Below are 17,246 nucleotides of genomic sequence, written 5' to 3' on the forward strand. Positions count from 1 at the left end.
ATATGCATTAAAAACAATAAACTTACCTAAAAGCAGCACCTTAGCTGCAAAAAGCTTTGAGACGTTTTTGTTACTCAATTTGAGATATTCAATAATTTTTAGGTTTCTTCTTGTATATTTTTAGGTTGTGGAAGTTTTTAAAATCTGCATGAAAAATAACTTCTACATTGATTACACTGTGTGCAGAGTATAAAGTGTATGTTATATCAATTCCATGCAATTTACTAAGATATTTTTTGTAGTGAAAATCACAATTTCAGTATTGGATACCATCCATTTTGTTTTTCACTCACATTAGTCAGTGGAAAATGAAATGATCTTCTGGGACTGTGCAAGGTATGAAATGTTTCATGAACCCGCTGGTCATCCTTGCACAGGAGCCAGGCTAATCATCTCTGTTTCATTCCAATTTTAGAATACAAGCTGCAAAAGCAAGCACTGAGATTCTTTATGGCCTAATAATTGGTCAGTCTTTATAAATGTTCTATACGTGTTTTATGTGCTTGGAAAGGACGCACAATATGCAATAAGTATATGGGGTTGGGGGGGGCATGGTTTGAGAAGGAGTCTGACTCTGTTGCCCAGACTGGAGTGCAGTGGTGCCATCTCGGCTCACTGCAACCTCCACCTCCCGGGTTCAAGCAATTCTCCTGCCTCAGCCTCCCAAGTAGCTGCGATTACAGGCATGAACCACCATGGCAGGCTAATTTTTGTATTTTTAGCAGAGATGGGGTTTCGCCATGTTGGCCAGGCTGGTCTCCAACTCCTGACCTCAAGTGATCCACCTGCCTCGGCCTCCCACAGTGCTGGGATTATAGGTGTGAGCCACCACGCCTGGCCTCTACCTCTTACTTTGAATCAGGAGACCCTGGACTTACATCCTAATTGGGCTTTAGATGTCCGACCCTGCCTGGGACTGGGGGAATCTTCTAACCTGAGAGCAAACTTATTTGGCCACAAATCTGAGGTGTGTTCTCCAATTCACTTGATCACAGCTAAACCTCATGTTGATGTTGCCACCTTCCTGAATCTGTGCCTCCTTTGGGATGGAACTTGGAAGAGAAGTTTCACACACTTATTACAAGAAGTTGGAAGTCCTCAACACTTAATATAAGAAAGGTAATAAAATTCACATATGCTGGGAGGTGCCACTCACACAGGCCTACTTTGTACTTCTGCATCAGCCGCGCCTTCATTCCCGGCACCCCCACCCTCCAGAGTCTACACCGACGTCAGCCAGTGAGGCTTCCCCCGTCCCCCACCCCTCCCCGCTCAAGTCTCCCCGGTCCACACCTTCTTCATGGGGCCTGGATTTGGAGCTTGGCTAGTGGAGACTACGCATTCTTTTCCAGCATACGTAGAACATTTCTAAAAATTGACTCTATTTTTAGGCTGTAAAGAAATCTCAGTAAATTTCATGGAATTGATATCATACATACCATATTCTCTAAACATTATGTAATTAAGTCAGAAGTCTTTTTTTCTTTTAACAGAGCTTTAGAAAAAAGACCACAATTCTAATAATATACAAGATAAAATAGAAATAAAAATAGAAATGATTCCTTTGCATCTACTTTCTTGCCATTGTTCTAAGTTTCTGGGAGGCAGAGGAGTGGAGAAGATGACGTGCTGAGGTCCTATCTAGCACTTAAAATGTTTGACTCTTGGTCAGGTGCAATGGCTCATGCCTGTAATCCCAACACTTTGGGAGGCTAAGGTGGGAGGATCGCTTGAAGCCAGGAGTTTGAGACCGGCCTGGGCAACATTGCCAGACCTCATCTCTATAAAAAATACAAAAATTAGCTGGGCATGATGGCACCTGACTGTAGTCCCAGCTACTCAGGAGGTCAAGGCAGGAGGATTGCTTGAGTCCAGGAGGTCAAGGCTGCAGTGAGTCATGATCGCACCACTGTGCTCCAGCCTGGGCAACAGAGTGAGACCCTGTCTCAAAAAAAAAAAAAAAAAAAAGCTTGACTCTGTCATTTAAATCCTTAAATCATTCGCTTGGAGGATCTGTTCTTTGGCGATGCTGAGAGCTGTCCTCTCCCGCGTGTGTCTCCCCACGTTTCTCCTGCTGTCTCAGCAGAGCCCTCCTCCCACATCGCCCCATTACTGCAGCCCACGCAGGGCCGTCAGCTTTGTCAACTTTCGTCTGGCTAATTTCACTTGAGGCGCCTCTTTATTTGGAATTTTTATAAACTTGTTTTGTTCATAGCTTCCGACTCACCATGTATTCCATCCTCCCCAACAGGCCAAATGGAAATGAAGCCTTTTATGAAGTTTCCCTCTTTTTAAGCTGGAAAGTTGGCAACGACGTCATTTCGAAGTGAGTCGGAAAGTCTGGGTTGGGCTGGCAACATCACCCCTAAGATGAGGGCCATTTACAAGTTTGTTTATAAAAAGTGGAAGAGCTGGAGCTGTGTTTTCTTGGCGCTGTGCTGGAATTCTGACCACTCGAAGATGAGATCTCATCCCAGGAGTGCTTGCTAGTGCCTCCTTCACGGACCAACCCTGTCAAGTGGGAAGGCATGAAGTTCAAGAAGTCAGCATTCCCAGAGGCAGGCCAGCTTGCTTTCATTCTGTCGTACTCGGTTTCCTTACTTTCCTCCTAACACGGTACCTCTGAAGCAAACGTTCCCCAGCACTGTCCCCTTCTAGAAAGACCTTATATGAGAACCTTATCTTTGCACTGTCCCCTTCTAGAAAGACCTTGTATGAGAACCTTATCTTTGCACTGTCCCCTTCTAGAAAGACCTTGTACGAGAACCTTACCTTTGCACTGTCCCCTTCTAGAAAGACCTTGTATGAGACCGCCGTTAGGGCAGATGGGATGGATTTGACCAACCCAGGTCACAAACCAGTGATGATGGAGAGAATTCCATGAGTTAGCCAGGGCGCAGCGGGACAGAGGGAAACTGGCTCCTTCTTTACAACAGCTTCTTGGAGCAAGGAATCTTGGACAAAAAAATAAAAGCACTAGACTGGTTCAAGGTTATTTGTTCAACTTTACATCTAACTCTGTTCTGGGTCCCAGAGACACCAACGTACACAAGATTCACTCCTTATGTCCCAGGAGCCCATGGTCTACCCAGGAAGACAGAGAGGGGAAAGAAGACCTATTCTGTGAGGCTGAATAACTGAGCTGTGGGTAGGCACCTGAAGAGAGCAGAGCCAGGGCAGACCCCAAGGAGGGGAACTGAGCTGAGCCTGGCACGATGAACCCCAGCTTGCCCTCCTCCATGGAGTGTGGTGAGGAGGCCCACAAAGGGCCTAGAAATGTTCATCGTGGAGCTTGGGAGAGAGGGAGAGAGGGGCCGCTCCAACTGTGTATGTTGGCATCACCGTTATAATTGCCTACACTTTACAAAAAGGCAAAACTGGACAAAACTGTCACTTTCTGAAAAGGAGACAGAATTCAGAGGTGGAGACTCCACCCAAGTACGGTCAGGCACAGCTGCTGCTGGGAAGCCTCTCCAAAATGAGCTGAAGGCCACAGACCTCGGATGCTGGGCAGATAGCAGAGACTGCTGGGCACCCCGGTGCCACAGGGTGCAGGAAGGTTCTCCCCCGACAGCCCCTTCCACGAACACCCTGGCACCTGCCCTGCATGGTCCTGTTCCTGGGAACTTTCTTTTTTTTTCTTTTAGATGGAATCCCACTCTTGTCGCCCAGGCTGGAGTGCAGTGGCGCTGTCTCGGCTCACTGCACCCTCTGCTTCCTGGATTCAGGTGATTCTCCTGCCTCAGCCTCCCAAGTAGCTGGGATTACAGGTGCCCGCCATCACGCCCATGTGTCTCTGTGTTATCATTTAATGTCAGTGCAAGGCCTCTGATCAGCTATATTGAAATAACATATTACATATAATAATATTGAAATAGTTATGGGAATATAGAAAATCACTTGTCTTCTTAATCAAAGGTTTAAAGTGCTTTTGGAATTATTTTAATAAGTATTCTTCTTACTCATTTCAGAGTTTCGTAGAGAACAAATCTACAGCAGCCCTGGGGCTCCTCAGGGAGAACAGCGATGGGTATTTTGGGAGGGGCCTCATGGCGGCCCCACAGGCTGAGGAGCGAGGTCTCTGATTAGTGCATTTGGAGAAGGGGTGGGCATTCTCAGCTGAGAGCCTCTTGCTTTTAGGAAGCTTTTTGATGAATAGTGGCCAATTATTCACACCATGATAAAAAAACATCAGTCATAATAGATAGCAAGCTCTTCTCGTGTTCACGACACCGAGTGAGGTAGCGTTCTGATTCTCTTCCCTTTGTTACCGGAAAATGGTCCCAATCCAGACCCCAAGAGAAGGTTCTTGGATATCACATGAAAAAGAATTCGGAGTGAGTCCATACAGTAAAGTGAAAGCAAGTTTATTAGGAAAGTAAAGGAATAAAGAATGGCTACTTGTGGACTGCTCGGCTACTTGTGCTTACTGTTACTTCTTGATTATGTGCTAAACAAGGGGTGGGTTATTCATGAGTTTTCCAGGAAGGAGGTGGGCATTTCCTGGGACTGAGGGTTCCTCCCCTTTTTAGACCATATAGGGTAACTTCCTAACATTGCCATGGCATTTGTAAACTGTCATGGCGCTGGCGGGAGGGTCTCTTATCATGCTAATGCACAAAAATTAGTATATAATGAGCCATGAGGATGACCGGAAATCACTTTCATCACCATCTTGGTTTTGGTGGGATTCAGCGGGCTTCTTTACCACATGCTGTTTTATCAGGAAAGTCTTTGTGACCGATATCTTGTGCCAACCTCTTATCTCATCCTGTAACAAGGATGCCTTAACCTCCTGGGAATGCAGCCCAGTAGGTCTCAGCCTTATTTTACCCAGCTCCTGTTCAAGATGGAGTTGCTCTATTTCGAATGCCTCTGATACCTTGAATTCCTTTTTGGGTCTGAAATGGACACTGTGAGCTGGCCAAAGAGGGGAACTGGGTACCACTTACTGATTGAGTTTCAAAGGAGAGCTCTTAACTTCATGAGAAATGCATCCTAATCTCCCACGTTAATGAGATGCTTCCAAGAATGATTATACTCCTTGATTATTGATTAATAGATGGACGCAGCCCAGAATGAGGTCTCTAGGGACACAGTGCAGGGCTGAGATATCTAAGGTCCCTTAACCCCTCTGAGAATGTAGTATCGCAGAAGTGTGTGCTATTAATCAGGGTGGGCCAAGGGCACAAGTAATCCCCAAAGCTCAGGGGGCAAACACAAAAAGTGGCTCCCTTGAGTCCAGAGGTCAGGTGGCCCTCCTCCTGCAGCAACTCAGGAATCCAGTATGCTTCCCTCTCACAGATCTGCCATCTGGAAGATCTTTGCTAACAGCCCCGATGAGAGAGCAAGAGTGTGAAGAGCTCACACCTGCTCTAACACGCTGAACTGATAGCAACCATCACTTCCACTCACATCCATATTGGCAAGAACTCAGTCACATGATCTCACCCTAGCAAGGGCTGCTGGGAAATGGAGTCTTCCTGTGCACCTGGGAAGAAGAAATGGCGTAGTGAATGGGAAACAATCCCCAGGCCCCGTGTAAGTAGAAAGCAATTGTCTTCATTGTGTTTAATTGTACTAAGGCCTATCGGGAGATTCACAAAGCTTCATAAAACCAACTTTTTTTTTTTTTGAGACAGGGTCGTACTCTGTCACCCAAGCTGGAGTGCAGTGGTGCAATCATGGATCACTGCAGCCTCAACCTCCCAGGCTCAGGTGATCCTCCCACCTCAGCCTCCCAGTAGCTGGGACTACTATGGGTGTGCGCCACGGTGCCTGGCTAATTTTTGTATTTTTTGTAGTGATAGGGGTCTGACTATGTTTCCCAGGCTGGCCTTGAACTCCTGGGCTCATGCAGTCTACCAGCCTCAGCCTCCCAAAGTGCTGGGATTACAGGTGTGGGCCACTGCACCTAGCCTCAATCCTGTTTGTGTAAGACAAGTAACTTTGCTCAAGATGAATCCTTAGTGGACAAAAATTTCCCTCTTGTCAGTTCTCTGCTTGTATAGTGCTTATTTCTAAGTCTGACTCAAGTAAGAGGTTTGGTTCCCCACAAGTAGATACTAATGGGAGTGTTGTCATTGGAACATCTGCATGTGAAAATGTCTTGGTGGTGAAGGGATGGGAAACGTGTGTTGCCAAGGAGTTCCCATCACCTGAAAGAAACAGAATGTGTGCAGCAATTAATTGTCCTATAAAGGTTGGAAGTTGTATAAAGCAAAAAAAATTAAAGTTTAAAAAATTTAATAATTATTTTAAATGCCTGAACAAGTCCCCAGAATTAAAACTTACGGTTGTCTTAAGAAACACCCTTGCAGTAGCAGCATTTGTTCCTTGGAGAGATTCAACCTGGTCCCAGAGAGTGGCCTGCTTCTTTGTGCCGTGATGCCAACCAGAGATGAAGCTATGGAAAACAAATGATAAAAACTGGTGCTGGGCACGGTGGCTCACGCCTGTAATCCCAGCACTTTGGGAGGCCGAGGCGGGTGGATCGCCTGAGGTCAGGAGTTCAAGACCAGCCTGGCCAACATAGTGAAACCCTGTCTCTACTAAAAATACAAAAATTAGCCAGGCATGGTGGGGTGGCAGGCACCTGTAATCCTAGCCACTCGGGAAGCTGAGGCAGGAGAATCGCTTGAACCTGGAAGGTGGAGGTTTTAGTGAGCTGAGGTTGCGCCACTGTTCTCCAGCCTGGACAACAAGATAGAGACTCTGTCTCAAAACAAAAACAAAAACAAAAACAAAACTGGGTTGGCATGGTAAACAGAGGCCACACAGGCCTTCAAGAGGGGCCTGAGTGTAAGATGAGTATATTCTTTTAAAATGATTCAGGAGGAAGAGTGTGAGAATAGTATATTTTGGTCTGCCCAATCATTTGAATTATGTTACAGAGTTGGCACATTTATGAGACCACGAGCTCATTGTATTATCTCCAAGCATAGTTTATGGAGGAAATGAGTGGTGGCAAATGTAACAAGAGATTTGCATAAACCACTACAAAGATTATTGTTTCGCTATATATATATTATATATGTATATTATATATATACATATATAATATATATTTTATATATAATATACGTATATTATATATATTTTATATATAATATACGTATATAATATATACTATATATAATATATATACTATATATATACTATACTATATATATAATTATATAGTATATATAGTATATATACTATATATATAGTCTATATATACTATATATATAGTATATATAGTATAGTATATATAGTATATATATTATAGTATATATATAGTATATATAGTATATATATTATAGTATATATAGTATATATACTATATATAGTATATATACTATATATACTATATAGTATATATATACTATATATATACTATATATATAGTATATATAGTATATATAGTATATATAGTATATATTGTATATATAGTATATATACTATATATAGTATATATTGTATATATAGTATATATACTATATATACTATATAGTATATATATACTATATATATACTATATATATAGTATATATAGTATATATAGTATATATTGTATATATATAGTATATATATAGTATATATACTATATATATAATTATATATAATATATATTATATATATACTATATATATTATATATAGTATATAGTATATATATACATTTTTTTTTTTTGAGATGGAGTTTTGCTCTGTCACCCTGGCTGGAGTGCAGTGGCACTATCTCAGCTCACTGCAACCGCCGTCTCCTGGGTTCAAGCTATTCTCCTGCCTCAGCCTCCAGAGTAGCTGGGATTACAGGTGCCCGCGATCACACCCGGCTGATTTTTGTATTTTTAGTAGAAATGGGTTTTCACCATGTTGGCCAGGCTGGTCTCGAACTCCTGACTTCAGGTGATCTGCCTGCCTCAGCCTCCCAAAGTGTTGGGATTACAGGTGTGAGCCACCAGGCCCAGCCAGTAAAATATTTGCATAGTATATAAAGAACCAAGAGCTGCGGTACTTACATAGGAGAGAATGAAAGTTGGAGATAAAATGTGGTCACACTAAAATGGGTAGATGTTAATCCTGAGCTCAGAATGCAGAAGTCAATTCATTGGGATAGTAAACTTGGTCTTAGTAATTATGCATTTAGAGACCCATCCAGTTTTAGGAGAAAAATACAGCTGCAGGTATGGTGCCCTGCACTCTTCCAAGAAGTGCCACTGCCCTTTGGGGAGTGTTCAGGGCAGTGTTGCACAGAGGAGGCATTCCTTGCCAGCACCCCATGGTAAAAATGCATAGGGCTTATTGAAATAAACTTTTTTTTTTTTGAGACGGAGTCTTGCTTTTGTTGCCCAGGCTGGAGTACAGTGGCACAACCTTGGCTCACTGAAACCTCTGCCTCCCAGGTTCAAGCGATTCTCCTGCCTCAGCCTCCCAAGTAGTTGGGACTACAGGCATGAGCCACCACACCCAGCTAATTTTTGTATTTTTAGTAGAGACAGGGTTTCGCCATATGGGCCAAGGTGGTCTCAAACTCCTGACCTCAAGTGATCCGCCCGCCTCTGCCTCCCAAAGTGCTGGGATTACAGGCGTGAGCCACTGTGCCTGGCCTGAAAGAAACTTTTAAGCAGAGAAATATTGGAAACACACACAATCCTCTGAGCTCTGCTTATCCCCTGGAGAGGTGAGTTTAGGGCAGGTGTGGTGGGTTTGGGAGCCTCAGAGGGCGAGACCTGTCCTACCCACGCCCAGATATTCATAGGGAAGGGAGCAGTCTGTGATGCAGGACCTTCCTGGTTGAGTAAATGGCCTTGTTTTATTTCTTCTTTCTAAGACAATTAGGACATTATGCCAAGTGATTGAAATTTATTTGCATAGGAACATTATATTACTTGTGAATACCACCAGGAGAATCAAGGGGCAGTGGGGCTGTTTGGGTTGAGAAACTGAGACTCTTTTGTGTGATGGAACAAATACACTGTTCTGGAAGAAGAAGAAAACTCAGATCTTGGCCAGGCGCGGTGGCTCACGCTTGTAATCCCAGCACTTTGAGAGGCCGAGGCGGGCGGATCACAAGGTCAGGAGATCGAGACCACAGTGAAATCCCATCTCTACTAAAAATACAAAAAATTAGGCGGGCATGGTGGCGGGCGCCTGTGGTCCCAGCTACTCGGACAGGCTGAGGCAGGAGAATGGCATGAACCCGGGAGGCGGAGCTTGCAGTGAGCCGAGATTGCGCCACTGCACTCCAGCCTGGGCGACAGAGCGAGACTCCGTCTCAAAAAAAAAAAAAAAAAAAAGAAAGAAAGAAAACTCAGATCTTTTGCTGGCCCTAATGTTGAGCAGCTGAGTGACCTTGGGCAAGTTACTTCATCTCTCCAGGCCTCCGTCTCCTTGTTTTTGGAGTGTTGAGGTTACATTATTACATCACTTTGTAGAGCCTTCTCATTTGGGACTTTGTAATCCATGAGGGAAACTGTCTGCAAGCCCCAAAGCCCTTAATCTTGATTGAAATATGGTCAAAAATAGATCTGGAAGTAATTTTAAAAAGCAATTTAAAATGTTAAATATGATGTATTAGACTTCCTGAAAAATATGAGCAACAACTTTATGTTCTCAACTTTTTACCAAACTCTTTGAACACTATTTGTTTTTACAAGAGAGAAATCTTATAATAAATGAGCAGAGCATCTGAAGACTAATTACACCTCTAGAATCACCTGGAGATGACAATTCCAATTGTTTCGGTAACAAAGAGTCTTCTCTGCTCTTCTGCCCTAAATGATAACTCCACCTCAGTTCCTCATGGTGTTTAACAAAAGTCCTTACCACCTTCAAAGGCCTCTCTCACCAGCCCTAGCATTTTCTCTGTCTGAAAAGAAGCCAGCAAATTGTTTTACAAACTCCTGCAATGGTACTTCTTAGAGAAAGCAACGTGAGGCAGCCCAGTCTCACTTGGTGAAACTTGCAGCATAGAAGATCCTGGCCAGTGGGAGACATGGAACTTGTCACAAGTTGGGCAGGATTTATCAATATCCTATAGCTGGGTGGGAGTCATCTTATCCTGTAGCTGGGTGGGATTAATCAATATCCTGTAGCTGGGCTGGATTAATCGATATCCTGTAGCTGGCTGGGATTCATCAATATCCTGTAGCTGGGTGGGATTCATCAATAATCTATAGCTGGCTGGGATTCATCAATAATCTATAGCTGGGTGGGATTCATCAATATCCTGTAGCTGGGCGGGGTTAATCAATATCCTGTAGCTGGGCGGGGTTAATCAATATCCTGTAGCTGGGTGGGATTCATCAATATCCTGTAGCTGGGTGGGATTCGTCAATATCCTGTAGCTGGGCGGGATTCGTCAATAACCTATAGCTGAGCGGGATTCATCAATATCCTGTAGCTGGGTGGGATTCATCAATATCCTGTAGCTGGGAGGGATTCATCGATATCCTGTAGCTGGGTGGGATTCGTCAATATCCTGTAGCTGGGTGGGATTCGTCAATATCCTGTAGCTGGGCGGGATTCATCAATATCCTGTAGCTGGGTGGGATTCATCAATATCCTGTAGCTGGGTGGGATTCGTCAATATCCTGTAGCTGGGTGGGATTCGTCAATATCCTGTAGCTGGGCGGGATTCGTCAATATCCTGTAGCTGGGCGGGATTCATCAATATCCTGTAGCTGGGCGGGATTCGTCAATATCCTGTAGCTGGGTGGGATTCGTCAATATCCTGTAGCTGGGTGGGATTCGTCAATATCCTGTAGCTGGGCGGGATTGATCAATATCCTGTAGCTGGGCGGGATTCGTCAATAACCTGTAGCTGAGCGGGATTCGTCAATATCCTGTAGCTGGCTGGGATTCATCAATATCCTGTAGCTGGGTGGGATTCGTCAATATCCTGTAGCTGGGCGGGATTCATCAATATCCTGTAGCTGGGAGGGATTCATCAATATCCTGTAGCTGGGAGGGATTCATCAATATCCTGTAGCTGGGCGGGATTCATCAATATCCTGTAGCTGGGCGGGATTCATCAATATCCTGTAGCTGGGGGGATTCATCAATATCCTGTAGCTGGGGGGGATTCATCAATATCCTGTAGCTGGGGGGGATTCATCAATATCCTGCAGCTGGGTGGGATTCATCAATATCCTGCAGCTGGGTGGGATTGATCAATATCCTGCAGCTGGGCGGGATTGATCAATATCCTGCAGCTGGGCGGGATTGATCAATATCCTGCAGCTGGGCGGGATTGATCAATATCCTGTAGCTGGGCGGGATTCATCAATATCCTGTAGCTGGGCGGGATTCATCAATATCCTGTAGCTGGCTGGGATTCGTCAATATCCTGTAGCTGGGCGGGATTCGTCAATATCCTGTAGCTGGGCGGGATTCGTCAATATCCTGTAGCTGGGCGGGATTCGTCAATATCCTGTAGCTGGGGGGATTCGTCAATATCCTGTAGCTGGGCGGGATTCGTCAATATCCTGTAGCTGGGCGGGATTCGTCAATATCCTGTAGCTGGGCGGGATTCGTCAATATCCTGTAGCTGGGCGGGATTCGTCAATATCCTGTAGCTGGGCGGGATTCGTCAATATCTTGTAGCTGGGCGGGATTCGTCAATATCCTGTAGCTGGGCGGGATTCGTCAATGTCCTGTAGCTGGGCGGGATTCGTCAATGTCCTGTAGCTGGGCGGGATTCGTCAATATCCTGTAGCTGGGCGGGATTCATCAATATCCTGTAGCTGGGCGGGATTCGTCAATATCCTGTAGCTGGGAGGGATTCGTCAATATCCTGTAGCTGGGTGGGATTGATCAATATCCTGTAGCTGGGCGGGATTCATCAATATCCTGTAGCTGGGCAGGGTTAATCAATATCCTGTAGCTGGGTGGGATTGATCAATATCCTGTAGCTGGGCGGGATTCATCAATATCCTGCAGCTGGGCGGGATTAATCAATATCCTATAGCTGGGGTGATTCATCAATATCCAAAGCTGGGTAGGATTTATCGATATCCTGTAGCTGGGAGAGATTCGTTAATATTTTATAGCTGGTTGGGATTCATCAATATACTACACCTGGCTGCGATTCATCAATAGCCTGTAGCTGGCCAGAGGAAAACCTCAAGGTTTCTGGGTTGGCTGCTTCCAAAATGTAGGCCCTCGAGTAAAGAACCTAATTTTATATGAAAGAGACAACTGCTGCTGACCAGGTGGCTGCTGAATAGATATGTCTGATCCACACAGCTTAGTTGAAAAACAAGTTAAACGAAGTAAAAAAAAAATCTCTTTGGGAACGAGAACAACGTGGGCTGTGTTGGGGCCTAAGCGGAATTTCACTCAGCAGGAGCAACTGTTTCATCAGAGAAAGGATTATGGAGCTCTTGACAGAGGTTTCCAAGAAACAGAAAAATAGTCCCAATTCAAGTTCGGTAAAGAATGAGGTGTCTGTCTGTTGGCCGCTGAAATACCGAGCCCGAGTGAAGGCGAAAAGTGAGGGAGGAGATGAATGGGCTGTAAGAGGCGGATTCATGGGAGGAGAAAATAAAGCAGTGTCATTAACACCAAAGGACGTAGGGACAGAAGGAACATCACGGTGGGAGGGCAGAGTGGAGATTTGTGGAGGTGGGAGCGTCCCCAGCTCGCCCTTCCTGGTCAAGTTTAAATGAAGGCAAAGTTCTTTCCATTCAAACTCTTGAGTGTGGATACAATACCACAGTGAGCAACGCCGGGAGTTCTGACTTCTGTTCCGTTTAAGTTCAAAAAGAACTTAAATGACGTTGTTGGGAAACTTAGGAGTCAGGAAACAATGCTTTAAAATGCACGGAAAGTAGCAATAAGAGCCTAGAGTCACCCAGACATCTTTCATTTCTACAGCCCAGAAATCTCTCCTTTCTACAGCCCTATAAATTATTGAGGGAGCCCCTTCTTGGACAATAAAAACGATGTAATAGGATCCTTTCAAGCTCATCATTACCTCAGACATCCTTCTTTAGTCAGAAGACTTGGGATTCGGTTCTCCATCACAACTCCGTGTTTGAAAACATTCCAGTAATTTGTGAATGCAATAATCCAAGAGATTTTCATGCTGTGCTTCACCACTCGTTACATAGAACATTGAGTTCTTGTGTTGAATATTTTATTTTAAAGGACTGTGCTTTTTTTCGTTTTGCTGTTTCACTTTTTTTATTCTGAAAGTAGCACATGCTCATTGCAAAACAACCACCCCCCCACAAAAAACAACGAAGAGCCCAATTTAAAAGGTTATTGTCACCTGTCGCACGCCAATACACTATCAGGGTTCAGTGTGGGCCATTCCGGACCATTTCTTTGCATATATAAACCCATAAACATGAAGCTCTTTTTCCCCTAAACTTTGAGATACAAAGTTAAAACCAACATTTATGCATGCCTTTGTGTTGAGCCATATTTGATAACTAAGTCCTTGTTTGACCCATGATCTCAACCAGAAAGCTTTCCCTCAGGGAAAACCACCCCACTGAATGCCACATGTGGGAATCAGAGCTCTGTTTTTACCTCCTTCCAATCCCACAGCTGTTGAAATGATCATAGTTGGAATCATATAATCAGTCATGGAAGGGAACATAGATGGTGTTGAGCTCAGGAAACCCCGATACCCTGAAATACGGCACATGGGCATGCGAAATACTTTGATTTAAAGAAAAAGGGGAAAGCCTCAGAAACAAGCCTCAGAGGCTGGGCGCCATGGCTCACACCTGTAATCCCAGCACTTTGGGAAGCCGAGGCGGGTGGATCACCTGAGGTCAGGAGTTTGTGACCAGCCTGGCCAACACAGTGAAACCCCATCTCTACTAACGATACAAAAAATTAGCCAGGCATGGTGGTGCGAGCCTGTAGTCCCAGATACTCGGGAGGCTGAGGCACGAGAATCACTTGATCCTGGGAGGCAGAGATTGCAGTGAGCTAAGATCGTGCCACTGCACTCCAGCCTAGGCAACAGAGCAAGACTGTTTCAAACAAACAAACAAACAAACAAACAAACAGAATTGGTAGGGCTTGAATTATCATCAGAAAGGGTGCAGAAGCAAGAAAGAGCATAGTGTATAATATATTCACAGACAAGGATGGGTCGAGACTTATGGGAGTGGATTGTTCAAGTCAAGGAGAGAAATGAACCTGACTGGACAGAGGGAGGCAGGTGATGGAAGTCATGGAAAATCAGGTAGACAGTGGATGCTTTGTGATGTGGGAAATGGCCACGGAATATCCTCAAGCAGGTATTTAGGGAGTATTGGTGTATCCGTGCAGTAGAGGAAGGATCACCTTCTGACTTATGGATACACATGCAGAAGTGAGCAATACGTACACCTCACATTTCTGAGAGTTTTTTTTTGTTTTTTGAGAGGGAGTCTTGTGCTGTTGCCCAGGCTGGAGTGCAATGTTGCGATCTCGGCTCACTGCAAGCTCTGCCTCCCGAGTTCAAGCGATTCTCCTACCTCAGACTCCCAAGTAGCTGGGATTACAAGCATGTGCCACCATACCAGGCTAATTTTTTTTTTTAGACGGAGTCTAGCTCTCTTGCCAGGCTGGAGTGCAGTGGTGCGATCTTGGCTCACTGCAAACTCTGCCTCCTGGGTTCAAGCAATTCTCCTGCTTCAGCCTCCTGAGTAGCTGGGATTACAGGCACGCGCTGCCATGCCCAGCTAATTGTTGTATTTTTAGTAGAGATGGGGTTTCACCGTGTTGGCCAGGATAGTCTCGAACTCTTGACCTCAAGTGATCTGCCCTCCTCAGCCTACCAAAGTGCTGGGATTACAGGCGTGAGCCACGGCGCCCAGCCTTGTGGGTTCTTAAGTATCCTCTAAGTTTCATTTGGTGATTAACTAAGGAAGGAGCAGATGTGAGGGAAAAAGTTGAGGGTTTGGTTTTGTTCTTTTAATTTTTTTCTCAGCCTCCCAAGTAACCGGCATTGTAGGCACACACCACGGTACCCAGCATGCATGTATTTATTTATTTATTTATTTATTTATTTTTAGATGGGGTTTTGCTTTGTCGCCCAGGCTCCTGGCCTCAAGCAATTCTCCTCCTGCCTTGGCCTCCTAAAGTGCTGAAATTATAGGCATGAGCTGCCACACCTGGCCAAGGGTTTGGTTTTGGACATGATAAATTTGAGGTGCCTATAAGATATCTAAGTGAGGCTGGGTGCAGTGGCTCATGCCTGTAGTCCCAGCACTTTGGGAGGCCGAGGCAAGTGGATTGCCTGAGCTCAGGAGTTTGAGACCAGCCTGGGCAACACAGTGAAACCCCGTCTCTATTAAAATACAAAAAATTAGCCAGGTGTGGCGGCATGTGTCTGTAGTCCCAGCTACTCAGGAGGCTGTGGCGAGAGAATCACTTGAATCTGGGAGGCAGAGGTTGCAGTGAGCCAAGATCGTGTCACTGCACTCGAGCCTGGGTGACAGTGAGACTCTGTCTCAAAAACAAAAACAAAAAGAGAGAGAGAGAGAAAAAGACAAAAAGAAAAGAAAAGAGGAAGTCAGCCAGGCACAGTGGCTCACACCTGTAATCCCAGCACTTTGGGAAGCCTAGGAGGGAGGATCCCTTGAACCCAGGAGTTCAAGACCAGCCTGGACAACATGGCAAAACCCTGTCTCTACTAAAAATACAAAAAATTAGCTGAGCATGGTGGCTCGTGCCTGTAGTCCCAGCTACTTGGGAGGCTGAGGTGGGAGGATCACCTGAACCTCAGAGGTGGAGGCTGCAATGAGCTGAGATCACACCACTACACTCCAGCACAGGCAACAGAGTGAAACCCTGTCTCAAAAAAAAAAAAAAAAAAGAAAAGAGGAAGGGCTGGAAAGTCAACAACCTAAGCTTTCATCTTAAGAAATTAGTAAGCAAACAGCAAATTGCATCCAAAGAAAGCTGAAGGAGAAAATAATACAGATAAAAGCAGAAATTAATGAAGTAGAAAATAAGCATAAAATAGAGAGGATGAACACGTTATCTGTATTATTATTATTTCTGGTTTTTTTGTTGTTTTTTGTTTTGTTTTTTTTGAGACAGAATCTCACTCTGCTGCTCAGCCTGGAGTGCAGAGGTGTGATCTTGTCTCACTGCAACCTCCACCTCCCAGGTTCAAGTGATTCTCATGCCTCAGTCTCCCAAGTAGCTGGGACTACAGGCATCTGCCACCACACCAGGCTAGTTTTTATATTTTTAGTAGAGACGAGGTTTCACCATATTGGCCAGGCTGGTCTCGAACTCCTGACCTCAGGTGATCCACCCACCTGAGCCTCCCAAAGGGCTGGAATTACAGGCATGAGCCACCGCACCCGGCCTGTTTCTGGTTCTTTGAAGAGACATTAATGATAAACCCCTGGCAAGACTGATCAAGAAAAAAGAGAGAACGCCTTAAGTAAATTTCACTCCTAAATAATCAATATTAGGAGTTTGCTAGGGCTGCCATAACAAAGTACCCAAGGCTGAGTGGCTTAAACAACGGAAATTTATTTCACTTTTTTTCACTTTTTCTTTCCTTTTGGGGTTTCAACATGTGGCCCGGGCTGGTCTCAAAGTCCTGAGATCAAGCGATCCGCCCACCTCAGCCTCCTAAAGTGCCGAGACATGAGCCGTCGCACCTGACCAGAAATTTATTTCTCATAGTCCTGGAAGCTGGAAGTCTGAGATCAAGATGTGGACAGGTGTATTAGTCTGTTCTCACACTATTATCAAGACATACCTGAGACTAAATAATTTATTAAGAAAAGACGATTAATCAGCTCACAGTTCTGCAGGCTGTACAGGCTTCTGCTTCTGGGGAGCCCTGGGGAAACGTACAATCACGGCAGAAGGCGAAGGGGAAGCAGGCACAATCTTCACATGGTCAGAGCAGGAGCGCGAGAGAGCAAAGCGGGAAGTGCTAGACACTTTCAAACAACCAACTGTCGTGAGAACTCTGTCCAGAGAACAGCAAGGAGGACGTCCGCCCCCATGATCCAGTCACCTCCCAGCAGGTCCCTCCTCCAACACTGGGAATTACAACTGGACGTGAGATTTGGGTGGGGACCCATAGCCAAGCTCTATCAGCAGGGTTGGTTTCTCCTGAGGTCTCTCTCCTTGGCTTGTAGATACCATCTTCTCGGTGTCTTCATAGGGCCTTCCCTCTGTGTTTGTCTGTGTCCCAATCTCCCCTTCTTATAAAGGTACTTTAATTCCCTCTTTGAAGATCCAAATACAGTCAGGTACTGAAGGTTAGGACTTCCATGTATGAATTTT

The 17,246-nt window shown here is 44.9% G+C and overlaps 1 non-coding gene across 1 annotated transcript; it reads right to left on the minus strand.

Moving 5' to 3' along the window:
- Window positions 1–332: 332 nt before the first annotated feature.
- On the minus strand, window positions 333–435 carry LOC115833093. The gene has a single exon (XR_004028543.1). It is a non-coding gene; the product is annotated as a U6 spliceosomal RNA (small nuclear RNA).
- Window positions 436–17,246: the final 16,811 nt, after the last annotated feature.

The sequence above is a fragment of the Nomascus leucogenys genome, chromosome 24, assembly GCF_006542625.1.
Source record: "Nomascus leucogenys isolate Asia chromosome 24, Asia_NLE_v1, whole genome shotgun sequence".
Classification (NCBI taxonomy): Eukaryota; Metazoa; Chordata; class Mammalia; order Primates; family Hylobatidae; genus Nomascus; species Nomascus leucogenys.